The 17,074-nt window shown below is 39.5% G+C and overlaps 1 protein-coding gene across 1 annotated transcript in view; it reads right to left on the reverse strand.

The window, feature by feature from the left end:
• PDE7B (phosphodiesterase 7B) overlaps nt 1-16,873 on the reverse strand; it is a 215,004-nt gene extending 198,131 nt beyond the window's left edge. The window contains exon 1 of the mRNA XM_087940593.1: nt 16,742-16,873. The gene's annotated coding sequence lies outside the window, so the exon portion shown is untranslated. The remainder of the gene's footprint in view (nt 1-16,741) is intronic.
• Between the last annotated feature and the right edge of the window lie 201 nt (nt 16,874-17,074).

Raw genomic sequence — 17,074 nt, forward strand, 5'->3', positions numbered from 1 at the left:
TAAGTCTTATTTTTGCCCATTTGCTTCTGGCATGGTATAGGGTCTCCTACTTGAACAGAGGAATTAGGCTAGAAAACCTTCAAGTTTCCTTCCAACTCTGTTATTCTGTTATTGAATTATCGCCACAATTCAGAGATTTAAAACTATCCAAAACTTCCTCAGCCAGCACTATCAAAGTCTATCTGTATACATTGTATAAAGCAGTGATAGTATTCTACCGGTTCTGCCCGGTTCTGGCATACCAGTAGCACCGAAAATTGGCAGAGACCAAACTGGTTCTCTCTGAGAAGCTGCTGGAACTTCTGTTGGGCCCGCCTGCCCGGGCTCCCATAGTGCTCCCTGCTTTTGAAGGGCAGCTGCTTTGTGCGGCACAGTAGATTGCCACGCATCAGCTGCTGAAGCAACAGGGAGAGTGCAGGATTGCAGGAGGTGAGTCAGAAAGCTTCTGTGCCCATGCAAAGTGCATGTTTGGTGCGCATGCGCAAAGCCACGCCCACTGAACCAGTGGTAAACTATTTTGAAACGCTCCACTGGTATAAAGCCAATATAGTTTAAAGCTAAACAATTATCATTGCAACAACTAGCCTACATTTTTATTTTTTCTTTATTGAATTTTTGTGTCTCCTATCTCCTCTGTAAGGTGACTCTGGGCAGCTGGTGGGATAAAGATGTAATCATATGTATATATCAGGTAGTTACAAATACAATACTTGGAGGGCTCTTCTTTTCTCAGCCTATTGCTGCTAGCATGTTTGGAATAAAGGCATGGCAAGATGAGTCAGAGGATGGATGGGTTGTCATTGATAGGCATAGGCACTGAATTAACATTTCTAATACCTTCTTTGATGCATTTTCTCAAGAGAAAAGGCAAACACAAACCTATTTCACATGTGTAAAGTAGACTGACCTAGCTAGATGGCAGTACTTAACCAACGTTGGCTGAACTTCAAAAAGCAAGCAGGATCAGATCTGATTAATCTGTGGAAAGAAGACTGCCAGGAAATCTTTCAGTTGTAGGCTAAAGAGGAAAATGGAGGTGAGTGGAGAATCTAGAAGGCAAAGGCAAAACTAGAAATCCAGAGAGCCAGTTTGGTGTAGAAATTAAGGCACCAGGCTAGAAAGCGAGACGCCATGAGTTCTAGTCCTGCTTTAGCCATGTGTCATGTCCCTGTCAGAATCTGACTCAGAGGAGGAAGCCGAACAGCTGACAGGGAGTGGGAGGCTCCGTTGGCTATGGAAGAAACTAGGGAAAGGGAAAGTTCGGCTGGGCAGAGTAGGGAAAAGGTAGAATAAGGGAGGGGGAATTCAGACGAAGACCCAGGCCCACCCCCTCTTCATCCTAGGGCACGCAGGGAGGAACGGAGACGACAGCAACATTGGTTGCATGGCTTATGGGGGAGGAAAAGGCCCTGACTCCCTTCATTAACTGAAGTTGGGAACAGTGTATAAAAAAGGCAAGCTACGTGCAGCAAGCTGTTGGGAGCAAACTTGATTTTATCTTGTATCATCGTGGCTGATCTGTGTTCCTGGTGTTTTCCCAACCATGTGAGTTTTGCTGTGCTTTCAACTTTGAAATTCCTGTTCCTGCCCTGCCAAACTAATTACTTCAGTTTGGATTGTTTGGGTTTTAAGTTACAGTTTGTGTGTACCTTGTTTTGGAGTGAATTTTCTACAGTCAAAGGCTGTTCCTGGGAGTTTTTCTCCAGCTCGAAGGTAACATGGACATTGGGGGCAAAGTTGGAGATAATAAAGAGACTCTTATTGCTTATCTGACTGTGTTACCTTTGTGCCATGCCCCGGGTCATCACACCATGAAAGCTAGCTGGATGACCTGGAGCCAGTCTCTCTCTCTCTCTCTCTCTCTCTTTCTCTCTCTCTGAGCCCAACCCATCTCACAGTGTTCTTGTTGTGGGAAAAATAGGAGAAGAAGGTGTGTTGGAAATGTTGCGTTATTTGTAAAAATAATAAAGGTGAGATACAAATAAAATAAAATAAAACCCTTCTATACTGTTCTTAACAAAGCTACCTGGATATTCCTGTCAATTGCCAAAAATGATGCTCAATTCAGAGACTTTTTAGGAATGACTGGGCCAGGATACTTCATTTGGGAGCTTCTTAAAGACATGCTTTTAGGTGGGGCACTGCATATTTCTATGGTGAAAAGGAATCTTACACCTAGATTCTGTGTTAAAAGTACAAAGATTTAAGGCAAAATATTCCATTAGAATAAAGCATCATAGCTTTTCGGTCGAGAATTGGCATTCTCTTTGCATCTTCAAGCTGTGGGCACAAGGAAAATTGCTATGTATGCTAGTCTCCCCCCCCCTCCCCCCAATCTATTTCAACAGTAAAATAAAAGGAAATACTGCTGCAGAAAATGGGAGAATTTAAATTCCTTTGATTTGCTATTTGATTGGGATGGAATCCACTCCCCCCCCCGCCACAAAATGGGTGTACAGTAAGTGTGAAAACAAAGATTACCATCGGCAAAAAGCAGGGAAGGCACAGATTTTCATACCATGGAGCAAGAAGAAAGAAATTACCTGCGTAGAGTCATCTTAGTAATAACTGAGTCCTTCTGTTATCTCCTTCCATTAATCACCTTTCTTGTCCTTAAAATACTAATGCTGTAAAAATGTGCTTATAGCTAGGTGTGGATGGAAGAGAAATATCATCATTAAAATACAATGCTTGGAAGTTAACATCCAGGGGCAGTTCTACCTATAAGATTTTTTTTAAAAGTTCAGTCCAATGTCTAATTAGGGCCCTTAATATGTTTGAAAAGCTTCCTCCACCCCTCTTCCCCATGTATTTCTAGAATGCTGGGTTTGCTTTAATTAAAGTTCAATCATTTTATGTTAATATTTCAAGAACAAGAAAGGTGATTAATTTGTGCATTTGTACTTCTTCACTATCTGAATTCTAGCTCTTTATTCCAGTTGGAATAATTGGAGTCTACTTCGTTACACACCTCCAGTATGTCAATCATTTTACACTGCCCATTTTAGGGTGCAGGCAGACACATACACACACAGAAACATGATGCGACGTTCTAGCTCCAGATCAGAGGAAACTATATTATACTGTTGATTACAGCTTTCAGTTACTTACCGTACTTTGGAAATAATGATTAATAATAAGATGGCTAACAGCTCAAGGAAAATGTAGAAAATTAAAAAAACAAAAAAAATTACCACAGTAGGGAAACCTTTCCCCTGAATTCCTCCACCTCTTGGCCTCGACTTCATCCAGTCTTTAAACCAAATCAGCAAATTATCACAAACAAAACAGCATCACCAAGAAAAAAAGCTGGTGAAAATCAAGAATAGAATACAGATAGTCCTCGAGTTATGACCACAATTGAGCCCAAAATTTATGTTGCTAATTGAAACATTGGTTAAGTGAGTTTTGCCCCATTTTACAACTTTTCTTGCCACAGTTGTTAAGAGAACCACTGCAGTTGTTAAGTTAGTAACATAGCTGTTAAGTGAATGTGACTTCCACATTGACTTTGAATATTAGAAAGTCACGGAAAGTGGAGCCTCCTCACTGTCGGACCGTACATCATGACTCTTTGCGGCTATGGTCCGTGCACTTTCATTGGAGAGCCCCGATCATTACGATTAGGGGCTGAAGCTGCCTTGGAGGGGCGGCGGTGTAAGGGGAAGCTGCAAACCAGGTTGAGGGGAGCCGCATCTCCCCTCCTGGGCTTGGTCTTCCACCCCCGAAAGACGAATGCAGCGGTGTTTTAAAATGGCCACCCTGAAGAAGAGGCCTCAGCTGGATTAAGATTTGTGCAGGAGGGAAGAAAGAGGTGGATAACATCTGAACCAGGACAATTGGGTGATACAACTAAATAAAAGTACCCCGGAATTAAGGTAACATGGAATTTTTAAGAAAAGAAATGTGAGCAGTGAAATTACAAAGGGACAGGAAAAAAAATAAAAATATATTTTTGACAGCTAAGTGGGGCTTCGAACCGGGAAAGGAAGAAGCAGGAACTAAAGATTTAACTAAATTGGACTAAAATATTTTGGCAATAAACAGGCATAAAATAAAGCTGGACTTAAGATTGTCGAAAAATAATAATAATAAAGTTTACAAATTGGAGACTGGACTGTGCTGGAATATTGAGGTTTGAAAAACCCTAAACAAAAAATAGGGGGAAAAGGTGAAGACTTTGTATAATGGAGAATGCCACCTTTTGACAAAAACTTGAGCTCAAACAAAAAGGAAAGCATCCTGTTTCTGAATGAACTGGTGTGGATATAACATTAAAGAAATATTGAAACAAAGTAAAAATCTTAGAAAGTGAAAATAGAATCAGAATAAAGAAAAAAGCAAGGAAAGAATGACTGTGGGATCGATTGATGTTTTTGGTATAGACCCTGGGCTGGAATAATTGAGAACTTTAGAAAATTGAAAGAAGAAAGAAGGAAAGTAAACGTGGTTTTTTTGTGGACTTTAATGATCATAAAATACAAGAGTGTGTAAGGATGACATCTCTTCGGGAATTAAAAATGGAACTTAAAAATATGAGAGAATTACTACAGGAAAGAGGCGAATTACTTTGCTCTGTGCTAGAAAAAATGGACATGGTGATTGAAGAACAAGACAAAAGAGCTTCAGAGGAGGAGTCGATTCAAGAAGACATTTTAAATAGACAATTAACACAAAGAACACTACAAAGAAGTGGGGAAAGAAGGAAGGTTAATAAGTTGAGATTTAAGAAAGCAATCAAAAGGGAAAGGCAGAAAGACCCAGCAGAAAAGGGGAAAGGAAGATATTAAGAAAGAGAGGGATATAAACTGGAATGAGAAAAGAGATGGGGAAAAGAGGGGGAGGTGAAGCAGTAAGAAACAGGTGCATGAAATAAAGAAATACGGAAATAGTAAAACATTGAAAAGAAATTGTTTTTTCAGAGATAATGGCTGATAAATTAAAAAGGGGATTCTGCAGGGTGACAAGGGGTAATAAGAATATTTCTTGCAATTAAAAGTATTTAGAAAATAGGGTAATATAGATACTGATAACTTTTATTAAAAATTAAGGGGGGAAAATATGCTGCGGAATCCAAATGAAAAGATGTAATGATTATTATTGTAACTTCTTAAAAATAATTGGGAATCAAGATGAGGGAATAAAGGTATATTTTAATCATTGAGGTGTCACACTCAAAGCAGTAAAACCTATACTTGTTTTTTTTTCTTTAGTGTTAAAATTTGTATTAATCTAGAATTTATAAGAAGAATGTGTAATGTAAAGGAAATATGACAGACTAAAGAACCAACTAAATTAATAAGTTAATATAAACTATTAAAAGCAATGAGAGACATTGGTAACATTTTTATTATTATCATTATTATTAGGCAAACACATATTGTTTATCTTTATTTTTAAAATAAATATGAAAGGATTATATTTGAAATAATTGAAATGAAACAAAAAGATGTTTCAATTGAGATTAATGAAAGAGGCTAGAATTAATGTGTTTGTTTCTCTCCTCACTGAAAATTTGGAATGGAAAAGGTAATAATAGAATTAAGTATGCATATATGAATGTATAATTGCTGTCATATTTGTATGTAAAGGTGATGACCCGGAAATATGTTGCCCACTAAAAAGAGATTTTTGTTTTTAATGTGAAAAACTGAATAAAATTTGTTAAAAAAAAAAAAGAAAGTCACAAAAGTTGATCACATGACCCTGGGACCCTGCAACCATCATAAATACGAACCCAGTTACTCAGCATCTGAATTTTGATCATGGTGCTGGGCTTCGAAGGTTAGATGGCCCAAACATGATGTAGACACAATAGCCAAAACACAATAACATATAAATGTTAAAAAGAGCTATGTTATGATGTTTGAACATAGTTCTTTTTAACATTTATATGTTATTGTGTTTTGGTTATTGTGTCTAGATTAAAATGTTCATATATAATGCTAGTCCATGTATGATATGCTAAATAAATATGTTATTGTTGTTGCCATCTAGTAGTTGTTTGGATTTGTGTAGCCCACATATGGCAACTCAGTTAAAGAACAAAAGAAAACCCAAAGGATACAAGAAAAGTAGAATACAATAAGAGCCTATTTGGTGTAGTGCAGAGGTCTCCAAACTTGGCAACTTTAAGCCTTGTGGACTTCAAGTCCCAGAATTCTCCAGCCAGCATAGTGTAGCTGGCTAAAGAATTCTGGGAGTTGAAGTCCACAAGTCTTAAAGTTACCAAGTTTGGGGACCTCTGGTGTAGTGGTTTAGGATAAAAGGCTAGAAATCAGGAAACTGAATTCTAATCTTAGATTATACAGTATATGAAGCCAGTTTGGTGCCATTGGGCTAATCATTCCCTTTCGGCCCTAGGATGAAGCAAATGGGAAAACGCTTCCAAAATATTGCCAAGAAAATTGTATAAATTTATTGAAGCAGGCCCCAGAAGTTTGAAAACACACAAAAGCAAATAGCTGGAAAATTCATTTCCTTCGCCCTCTTTTACAAACCAACAAACAAAACTCTCATGCCAACAATATCACTCTTTATCTTCCCCTAAAGATTCCACACATTCAATCCTCATTATGAGGACAGACTTTAACCATATCCCTATCTCTACCAATCCAGCATGGAGAAGCCAAATGTCAGTTTATTTATATTAGGGGCTCTTATCAAGCCGCTGGGTCCAATTCATTGTTTCCCAATAAGTGATGACAAGTCTTCTTCCTGTGCACTTATATTTAAAATCTGATGAATGCTTGAGATCATCTCAGACAGCTCTGAGTAGCCAGAGAGAGGAAATAAGCAGGACTTGCGATCCTTCATCAATGTGATAAAACTGAGAAACCAACTTACTGGTAATGCCTATATTATCAAAATGCCAAAAATGTTTGCATTGTATAATCCAGTGTCTCAATCTGTCAGTATTCAATAAGTGTCAGTACCCTTATATAATCTCTTAATGGGTTGTCAATCCATGTACTCACTAATTGCCTGGTTCTAGTTTTGGGCTCTTCTCTTTATCTGACATGAATTGGTGTGACTTTCCCTCTATTCTGCCTGGCCTTCCACATTTAATTTTGTTTGTCTTGGACTCTTAGCTCAGATTCTAGCTTTGAATTTGTCTCCAGATGGATTCTGTTGCAGACGGAATCCAGGAACGACCAATTGTGTTGCAATTTGGAACCCTCAACTCTCTGCTTACTTAACAGCCTGCAGCACATTGTTAACAGTCTTGGAAGTAAAAGATTCTGGAAGAGATGACCCACATGAATAGATGTACTTCTAAACTCTAAATGAACACTGTACTGATAAATGTTGAGATAAAGAGGGATGGGACCGTTTTAGTTTGACTCATTTATAAATCTTAGCCCTTAGTGACCATTTTAACTCTGCCTCTCAGAAAAAAAGATCATAATTGATGAAGTGTAATGATAATTATCTGACTTGTCTATCTTTAATGATTTTTCAGCTCATTAAGAAATGGGGATGGTTGGGTTCATGCATTGCATATAACGCATTTGGTTTAGTTTAAGGCAGGAGTGGGATTCAAATTTTGTAACAACCGGCTCTGTGGGCATGGCTATGTGGGTGTGGCCATGTGACTGGGTGGGTGTGGTTTCTTTGGGGGGAGGGCTTCTGGGCCTCAGGGAAGCCTCTGGGGGGTGTTTTTGTTCCCAGGAAGCTTCCCTGGGGCCCAGGAAGGCAAAAAATTGAGGGGACGGGTTTTTTTTGCTGTGCCTCCCACCTCCATTTTTTGCCTTCCTGGGCCTCATGGAAGCCTTCTGGGTGAAGCAGTAAGTAAGTGAGGGGAATCCTGGCACAGCTGATCATAGGAATAGCTGATCGTTGCAAGGGAAAAAAGAAAAAGAAACACCTTAAGGAGTGACTGGGTGGGGAAGAACGCAGTCAGGGATGTTGGGCATGTGCGCAATGTTGCACATGCACGATGACTGACTGGGCAGGGAGGGGAGGGGTGGGCAGAGAGGGGCAGGGCCAGCCAGGGACACAAGTTGCTGGTTCTCTGAACTGCGTAGAATCATAACAACCGGTTCTATAGAACCAGTCCGAACTGGTAGAATCCCACCCCTGGTTTAAGGTTCAGATGAACTTAGCTACTTGGTTTATGACTTAGTGTTATTGTATGAACCCTATCATGCTGAGTACTTTTGTGTGACATATTAAACCACATTTAATTTGAGCGCAGTTAGTCATCAAATTCTGGGGATGGTTCCACATTGTGGTTAAATCTGGGTGCCTCATCCACAATCTGAATCTCTCATTTATTTAACTGGTACCTACTATTTTGCCAAGTGTCAGGGCAGTGGTCAGGTGGATTTTGGATCCACATCAGTGGGTAAACAGATTTTAACCTTTATTATTAGCTCTAGCAAACAGATCGAAAAGCATAACACAAAAGGCATACATAGCAAGAAAGATGATACCCAAATCTCTTACCAACTGCCAGGATCAATAATGACAGCAGAGATACCCCAAGGGTGACCAGTTTCCACAGGACTCAATGCAGAGGTGGTATTCAGCAGGTTCTGACTAGTTCTGGAGAACCAGTAGCGGAAATTTTGAATAGTTCGGAGAACCAGCAAATACCACCTCTGACTGGAGATTTTACAGTATCCTTCCCCTGCCATGCCCACCAAACCACAGCCACAGAACTGGTAGTAAAAAAATTTGAATCCCACCACTGACCCAATGCTAGGTTCTGTGTAGAAGCTCCCAATAAACAACAACCCCATGGTTTTTATTGAAGCCTGGCATCATGATTTCATGGCTTAGCCATAGTCATGAGATTGCAAGACATGACCTTGATTGGGTAGCACATGACTCTGGAATGGGAATTGAAGTTTGAGACTTTGGCAGTAAGACAAACTTTGCAGCTATATGAATATTTCTTTCTCTTCTCCTTTGTTCATTAAAAAAGAATTAAAAAATAAGCAGATTATCTTAGAATGAGCGCTACGCTTCTAGACTTTTCTTAATACGAAGAAATAAAAATAAACGCAAAATAATGTCTTCCGCATTGCCAGTATGCTTACCTTAACAATTGCTTTGTTTGTCATTCGGACCTAGAAATGGAAGGTTATTCATTGTTTAACTGCCTAGCCTCCTCTGCTCTCTCTTGTTGTTTTTCACTGCTCATAGATAAGTACCTTTCCCAAAATATAGATTTTCCTAATGACCCTCATAGTTTCAATCCCAAGTAAACCACTAGAATCTATTTGGGGTTGGGGTAAACCAGCATATGCCAACTGCTTAGCCACCACAAAGTCGATGGGAGAAGTTTCAAATAAGAGAAAGAATGACAAATCAGTTTTTATCTTATCTTACCCATGGCTTCTTTTTAAAAAGAATTATTAAAACAAACTTTGATTTAACATGAAGAGTGAATAAAAATCACTGAAGACCATTCCTGTTTCCACTGTTGGATTTCTTCCACCCATAATTATATCTACCATAAATAAAACCATGCTATTTTCAAGACAGCCGCTCAGAATTTTTGGAAATGGAGGAGCATATCAGCTTAGTAAACAACAAAATAGCATAATTGCACAGCTGTGTAATTAATAATAACCCATGAAATCATTCTCTGCCCCTTTTTAATTCAGCCTTTTCAGTTATATTTAACATAGTACTGTTTTTTCAGGGGGGGGGGTGTGTTAATGCAATTTTATGTTTTGGTGTTTGTACTGTGCATTGTCTTATCTTCAGGAACTTATATGCCATTTCTGATAGGACAGAATGTAACTGACAGTCTTGTAGGACTCAAGCAATATATCAAAATGCTGGCTATGAAGAAAACAGCCTGAAGCTATGAAATATTGCTTGTTGGCTACACCAGTCTTCCTTCTGGCTGCTTGGAAATTTGGCCTCATATTTTCCCCACTTTTTAACAACTGAGGATAATTTTTTAGTTTTCTCTTCTTTTCTCTACAAGGCTTGACAACTTTAAGACTTCTGGACTTCAACTCCCAGAATCCCTCCTCCAGTCATGTTAGCTCAGGAATTCTGGGAGTTGAAGTCCACAAGTCCTAAACTTGCCAAGTTTGAAGACCCTTGGGTTAGTGGTTGGACAAATGAATCATTTCTCCTTGTCTTCCATTGTCTCCTGCTAGGTCAATCTTAGTACCGTTAAGATATCTGGACTTCAACTCCCAGAATTCCCTGACCAGCTATGCTTAGCAACCTTAAAGTTGCTAAGGCTGAAAATCCCTATGCTAGGCCATGCCACAACAATTGCAAAAAGTGGCATTGACAGTGCAGGCACAAGACCAAAAGAGAAATTACTAAGAATTCATACCTCTCCATATATAAAAACATTTTCCCTGTAGTGAAATAATAATCACATTTCCCAGTTGCATTACCAAACACTCTTATATCAAGACCCATAACTTAGAATACCATGATGTAATAAATGATTTATTTAGATGATTCAAATAGTATTTTTCTTTATGATGCAGTTTTTTATCCAAACCATGCAGATCTTGCTTTGCTACTGCGGCTGATTTTCTGAAAATAGTAGCATGCCATAATATAACAAGCGGCTTGAAAAATCTACAAACTGAAAAAATGAAATGGGAGTTTGGAACATGCCACATAAAGAATAATTCAAACAGCCTCATTTTTCTCAGAAGTGAGTAGTAAATGTTTAAAATATGAAAGATGTTAGCCATTTTCCCCTATGTGGCCTGAATAGCATTTTGTTTCAATAATTATTCTAAGGAAAACATGACTGTTTTAACTATCTACCCATCTTTGTAAGTTGGCAGAAAATGATAATGGCATGAAACCTGCTATTCTGGTTGCCAATCTCTTTCCTTACCTCTGTTCCCATCACTGCCAATCATCTGGCTTGCCCCCTGGCCAATGGGTGACAAAGGGCATGTCCACCCGGCATCCTTAAATTGCTCCTTTCCTGTGTATGGACCGTTAAGCCAGTTATGAAATCCTGTTCAGACTAAGGTGCTTTGGCAGCGGCTTGCAAATTATTCTACCACATTTTCCCACTGGACAATTTCTTTACCCTGTCCAACTTTCCATTCCACGAAAGCAATTGTCATTCACGTTTCTTCCTTTGAATAGGACATACAATGCATTCAGAAAGTATTCAGCCCCCCTGCACTTTTGTCAAATTTGTTATGTTGCAGCCTGATTCTAGAGTTGTTGACAGTTATTTTTTTTCTCACATTAATCTACACTCAGTACCCCATAATGACAAAGTAAAAACATAATTTTAGAAATGTCTGTAAATTTATTAAAAAGAAAAAATTGAAATATCACATTGGCATAAGTATTCAGACCCTTTACTCAGTATTTTGTTGAAGCACCTTTGACAACCACTACAGCCTTAAGTCTTTTGAGGTATGATGCAATAAGCTTTGCACACCTGGATTGGGGGATTTTCTGCCATTCTTCTTGAAAATCCTCTCAAGCTCAGTCAGGTTGGATGGCAACCATCAGTGGACAGCCATTTTCAGGTCCCTCCAGAGATATTCAATAGGGTTCAAGTCAGGCCTCTGGCTGAGCCACTCTAGGACATTCACAGAGTTGTCCCTAAACCACTCCTGGGTTGTCTTAGCTGTGTCCTTAGGATCATTGTCATGTTGGAAATGAACCTTTGGCCCAGTCTGAGGCCCTGAGTGCTGTAGAATTGGTTTTCATTGAGGATATACCTGAACTTTGCTCCTTTCAGCTTTCCCTCAACCCTGACCAGTCTCCCAGTCCCTGCTGCTGAAAAACACCCCCACACCACATGATGCTGCCACCACAATGCTTCACTGTTGGGGTGATATTGGGGAGGTGATGAGCAGTACCTGGTTTCCTCCAGACATAACATTTAGAACCGAGGCTAAACAGTTCACTCTTGGTTTCATCAGATCAGAGAATCTTGCCCCCCATAGTCCAAGAGTCCTTCAGGTGCTTTTTTTGCAAATTCCAAGCAGGCTTTCAGTGTTTGGCGCTGAGGAGGGGCTTCAGTCTAGCCACTTTGCCATAAAACCCAGATTGGTGGAAGCCTGCAGTAATTGTTGTCCTTCTGGAACTCTGTCCCATCTCTATACAGGAGCTCAGTTACAGTACCATCGAGTTCTTGGCCACCTCTCTTACTAAGACCCTTCTCCCCAAGTTGCTCAGTTTGGTTGAGCAACCAGCTCTTGCCAAATATCTTACCACTGGAGAATTATGGAGGCCACTGTACTCTTAGGAACCTTCCTCTCAGCCTCCAAGATTTCTTCTTCTGCTTGACTCTTTCTGGCTACTGTAGAAATGGGGGAGTGGAGGAATAATTGGGCTTCGTGGGGGGAAGGGTGCTGGAGGTTGAAGTTGTGTGAACTGTAAAAGTTGGGATGCTTTTCTGCTTACCCTGCAAAGGTCAATCATCTTGGCATACCAAATGTGTGAGATGCCACCTGAAAATGTAGCCCCCATGACATTATACACACCTCAGATTGGATGTCCAGTTTGAATTGTTGGGGGTGGGGACTTGGGATAACTTTCTATATGTAATTTCCGTGGCTTTTGCCTCAGATCTTGTATTTCTTTTGTTGCTACCACTTCAAATTCAGTAGAAGTACTTTTCTCTATAAAAATGGAGTCTAAGGCTTGCTTTCTTGGATTTTGAATCTGACACTTCCTGAGATCCGTGCCTTGCGACAATCCTGTCTCTGACGTCTGCAGTGCCTTTGACCTCAAAGCTTTTGCTCTGCTTCAGTGTGCATTGTCAGCTATGATGCCTTCTAAAGAGAGGTGTGTGTGCCTTTCCAAATCATGTCCAATCAATTTAATTCACCGCAGGTCAACTCCATTCAAGGTATAGAAACATGTCAACAATGATCAAGAAAAATGGACGGGGGGGGCATCTGAGCTAAAGTAAACATGTTGTTGCAAAGGGTCTGAGTATTCATGCCAATGTGATATTTCAGGTTTTTTTTTTTCCTTTTTAATAATTCTAAAATATCTAAAATTCTGTTTTCATTTTGTCATTACAGGGTACTGTGTGTAGATTGATGAGAGAGAGAAAATGAATTTCAACCACTATAGAATCAGGCTGCAGCATAACAAAATTGTTAAAAGTGAAGGGGTCTGAATACTTTCTGAATGCAATATATATATATATATATATATATAGGCATTTGCTCGGGTATTTTCCCACGTCATATTAGCTGTGCTTTTAAAGTTGTAGGCGTTTCAGCAGAATCTCATCTGCCATTATCAGGCTGATGATGGCAGATGAGATTCTGCTGAAACGTCGCTACAACTTTAAAAGCACAGCTACTATGACGTGGGAAAATACCAGCAAAGCCGAATGCCATACATGTAATACCAAAACTTAAGAATATATATATATATATTTGTTTTCTTCATCGAAACGTTGCCTAGATACTTTGAATCTTACGCGGGAGAAAACCGAACAACCAAAGATCCACATATATATATATATATATATATATATATATATATATATATATATATATATATATATATATATATATATATATGTATATATATATATATATTTAATGTACTTATATGTACACACACAAATACATACATACATAGATGCATGTATATAGTATTTGCATACAGAATTAAAACAACATAATGCACATCTGCACATGCATAGCCATTCGTGTGTTTTTTTTTAAAGATTCTTTTTGGAATTTTCCCTAAGAACACCTGCAGATCCTGTTAGAGTTACCTCTCTGCTAGCCTAATGGTTACAATACTTATCCTTGATTTGGCAGACTTGCTTTCTCTCCCCACACCCCCACCCAGGGGTATTTACCTTTCCCTAAGCTGTTTTTCTGGGCTTTTTTAAAAGCAAGAAAACAAAACAAAAGCCCCAAATCTGCTGCTACACCATTTCATAACTGAAAATGGGCTTATGAAAACAATGGACAAAAATTAGACAGCAGAGGGAAAGAAAAAAAATATTAATTAAAAACCATTCCTGCTGGGTTTCAAGAAAAGGATGTTTTAGCACGTGAGATCAGTGCTGTTACTCTGTAAGGAAAACCTACTGGAGCAGAATTTGCAGCAGGTGTTATTCAGGCAGAGCAAGGAAGATGCAGTGAGGGAGTATTTTTGATTCTGCGAAGCAGCGAATCGAAGTGCAAGGATTGGCTCAGAAGGATTTAAAGTGCGTTGGGCAAACCAGACAGGACAGCCGACAGAAGTAGGAAACTGCTACTTTCAAAGTGGAGCAAGGAAAGTGGTCCAGAGTTGCATCTGTGGTGGGGCAAAAGATGACTCCGACACAATCTGTTTCTGCCCCACAAAATGGTTGCTGGTCCCACAGCCTGGATAAGCCCAAAGTCCAACAGATTTTTAAATATATTTTGGATGGTGCTCTTGGATAGTGTCAGAATAAGAGGGAAAATGTTACTTTAAAGATCACTCAGGCATGTCTCACTCATTTGTTGGGAGGTGAAAGTGAAGGTGCTGTCATGGGATAATGGTGGAAGAATATTTTGCCAGACTGTTTTTGCAGAGGTGAAGCTGGGGACATGCCCTTCAAAAGACAAGCACAATGAGCATATTGAGCCACAGTGGCACAGTGGTGAGAGTGCAGTACTGCAAGGCTACTTCTTCTGCCTGCCGGCTGCCTGCAATTTGGCAGTTTGAGTCTCACCAGGCTCAAGGTTGACTCAGCCTTCCATCCTTCCAAGGTGGGTAAAATGAGGAGCCAGATTGTTGCTGGCAATATGCGGACTCTGTAAACTGCTTAGAGAGAGCTGTAAAGCACTGTGAAGCTATATATACCGGTAAGTCTAAGTGCTATTGCTACAGTGGAAAGACCGAAAGGGTCCTTCTTTGAGGCAGCATCCAACTGTGAGTTTTTTGATCTTATATATACTGGGTCTTATGCAGCAACAGCACTTAGACTTATATACTGCTTCACAGTGCTTTTCCAGTCCGCTCTAAGTGGTTTACAGAGTTAGCACATTGCCCCCAACAATCTGGGTCAGGGATGTCAAACTCACATCATCACAGCAGCGTCATGTGATGTATCAGGACTTTTTCCCCCTTCGCTAAACCGGGCGGGGGCGGGGCCAGCACATGAGTTTGACACCCCTGATTCAGGCCTTCAGATATAACTTATATATACAATTGATACTACTTCCTGATTTTTTAATTATTATCTTCATTATATCCTTCAATCCTATTCATTAGGATTCCTGTTTTCTTTGTTTACCTTCCTTAAAGAAGAAGGTAAACAAAGTCCTTAAGGACTTTGTCTTTAGAGGCACGTTATAGATACTTTAATAAATAGAATTTTTAAAAGCAGTCCTCTTTAATGGCAATAATCTTTTCCAACTGCTGTTCCTTTCTCAAGAACTTGATGACCTTGGCAGACTTTCTTTTCCGCTGCAAGAAAAGAAAAAAAAAATCTTGGGGAAGATTTGCCTAATCAAATTAATTTCCTACTTTGATTCCAACATTAATTTCTTTTCACCATCCTTAAAAAGTAATTCTAGGTCTTGATTTGAATATTACAATATGAATTAAAAAGGACCAAAGAAGGGGAGAACTGCTCCATCATCCTTCATTTAAAAAATACAATAAAATAGGAAATCTATGGTACTCCAGATCTAGCACCTGAGGCAATTCTGTCTCCTAATGTCTAGACTTTGAACTGGATTATTTCTTTCCAATTATTCTTTAAAAGCAAAGCATCTAATCATGTGAATTCAGCACTCAGGCTTCTCCAGGATTTGGACAACGCGAAAAGCTTGATGAGTTGCTTTCACCACAATCAAAGTTTCTTTTTTGTAAAAAAAAACAACCCACATTTCTGTTTTTCTTAAATTGCCTTCAGGCCAAATCTATTGAAAATGGAATCTCTCTACTCTTGGGAGAACCTGATTCCAATCTAGTACGAGTACTAGTATACTCTATAAGCACAATTCTAAATATGACATAGACCTACAGGGAGAACATGTACAAAAGCCACATCCCACTATCAGCATGTTGCACAATAAAGTAGGATAGATACATAATTTAAATATGACTTTTTTGATGGCAGAGTTTTAGCTCATAAACAGAATAATAGAAGAAGTTAGAATTACATATTAGTTGTCTGGGATTACTATTGATCATCGGCACCAACTTGATTCTTTCATTTTCTCCCATCCCCACCCCAAAGAGGTAGGTGTGTGTGTGTGTGTGTGTGTGTGTGAGTGTGTGTGCGTGCGTGTGATGCCCAATTTTTGCAGACTGTCAGAGCAAGTCCCTGCAGTTTTCTGGGCATAGTTTTTCAGAACTGGTTTGCCGTTGCCTCTTTTCTAGGACCGAGAAAGTGTGAGCAGCCCAAGGTCACCCAGCTGGCTTTGTGCCTAAGGCAAGACTATAACTCACAGGCTCCCAGTTTCTAGCTGGTGCTGCAACCACTACATCAAACTGGCTCTCTTAAAATACACATCCACCTTCAATTTTCAGTTTTGAATTAGGGAGAGAGAATCAGCATGATAGAAGTGAAGATGCTGCTGCAGAGTGACAAAGACTATCACAATCTTTTAGCCATAGGAAAAAAAAATATTGTTCCCCATTATACAGTGGTTTTTTACTCTTTTAGTTTTAGGATAATGAAAACCATGATGTTGGGAAAAAAAATTATATTGCTGGATAGAAATCTGCCTAAAATGATCTCCCCCTCCCTCCCCCCACAACCCTTATAAGTCCTGAAAATAATTGCTGTTTCACAGGTAAGAAATTTAAAATTTGACATTTTCCATACCTTTTCCCTCACATACGCCAGTTCTAGCCAGACGTGGGCCTGAGAAAGATATGCTATAACAAGCAGAGGCTTTGAAGGCACATGCTGTAGCAGCCCCGTCCTGACATTTGCTAAGCTTCAGAGTCCCTCAAGCGCCTGGGAGCTCAGCCATTGACGTCACTGAACAATAGGCAAAATATTTCCTCCTCCTCTGTAGCCTGAATTGTAAACACCAAGCCTGCACAGCAAGCTGAACATTTGGAGAGAGGTGGGAGAAAGGGAATGTGAGAAGCTCTCAAGCGATGTTGCCTGAAAATCAGCAGCTGCTAATGTTGCTGCACAACCATCTCTCTC

The sequence above is a fragment of the Pseudonaja textilis genome, chromosome 1 (assembly GCF_049901715.1).
Source record: "Pseudonaja textilis isolate UNSWEBS1 chromosome 1, rPseTex1.2, whole genome shotgun sequence".
Taxonomy (NCBI): Eukaryota; Metazoa; Chordata; class Lepidosauria; order Squamata; family Elapidae; genus Pseudonaja; species Pseudonaja textilis.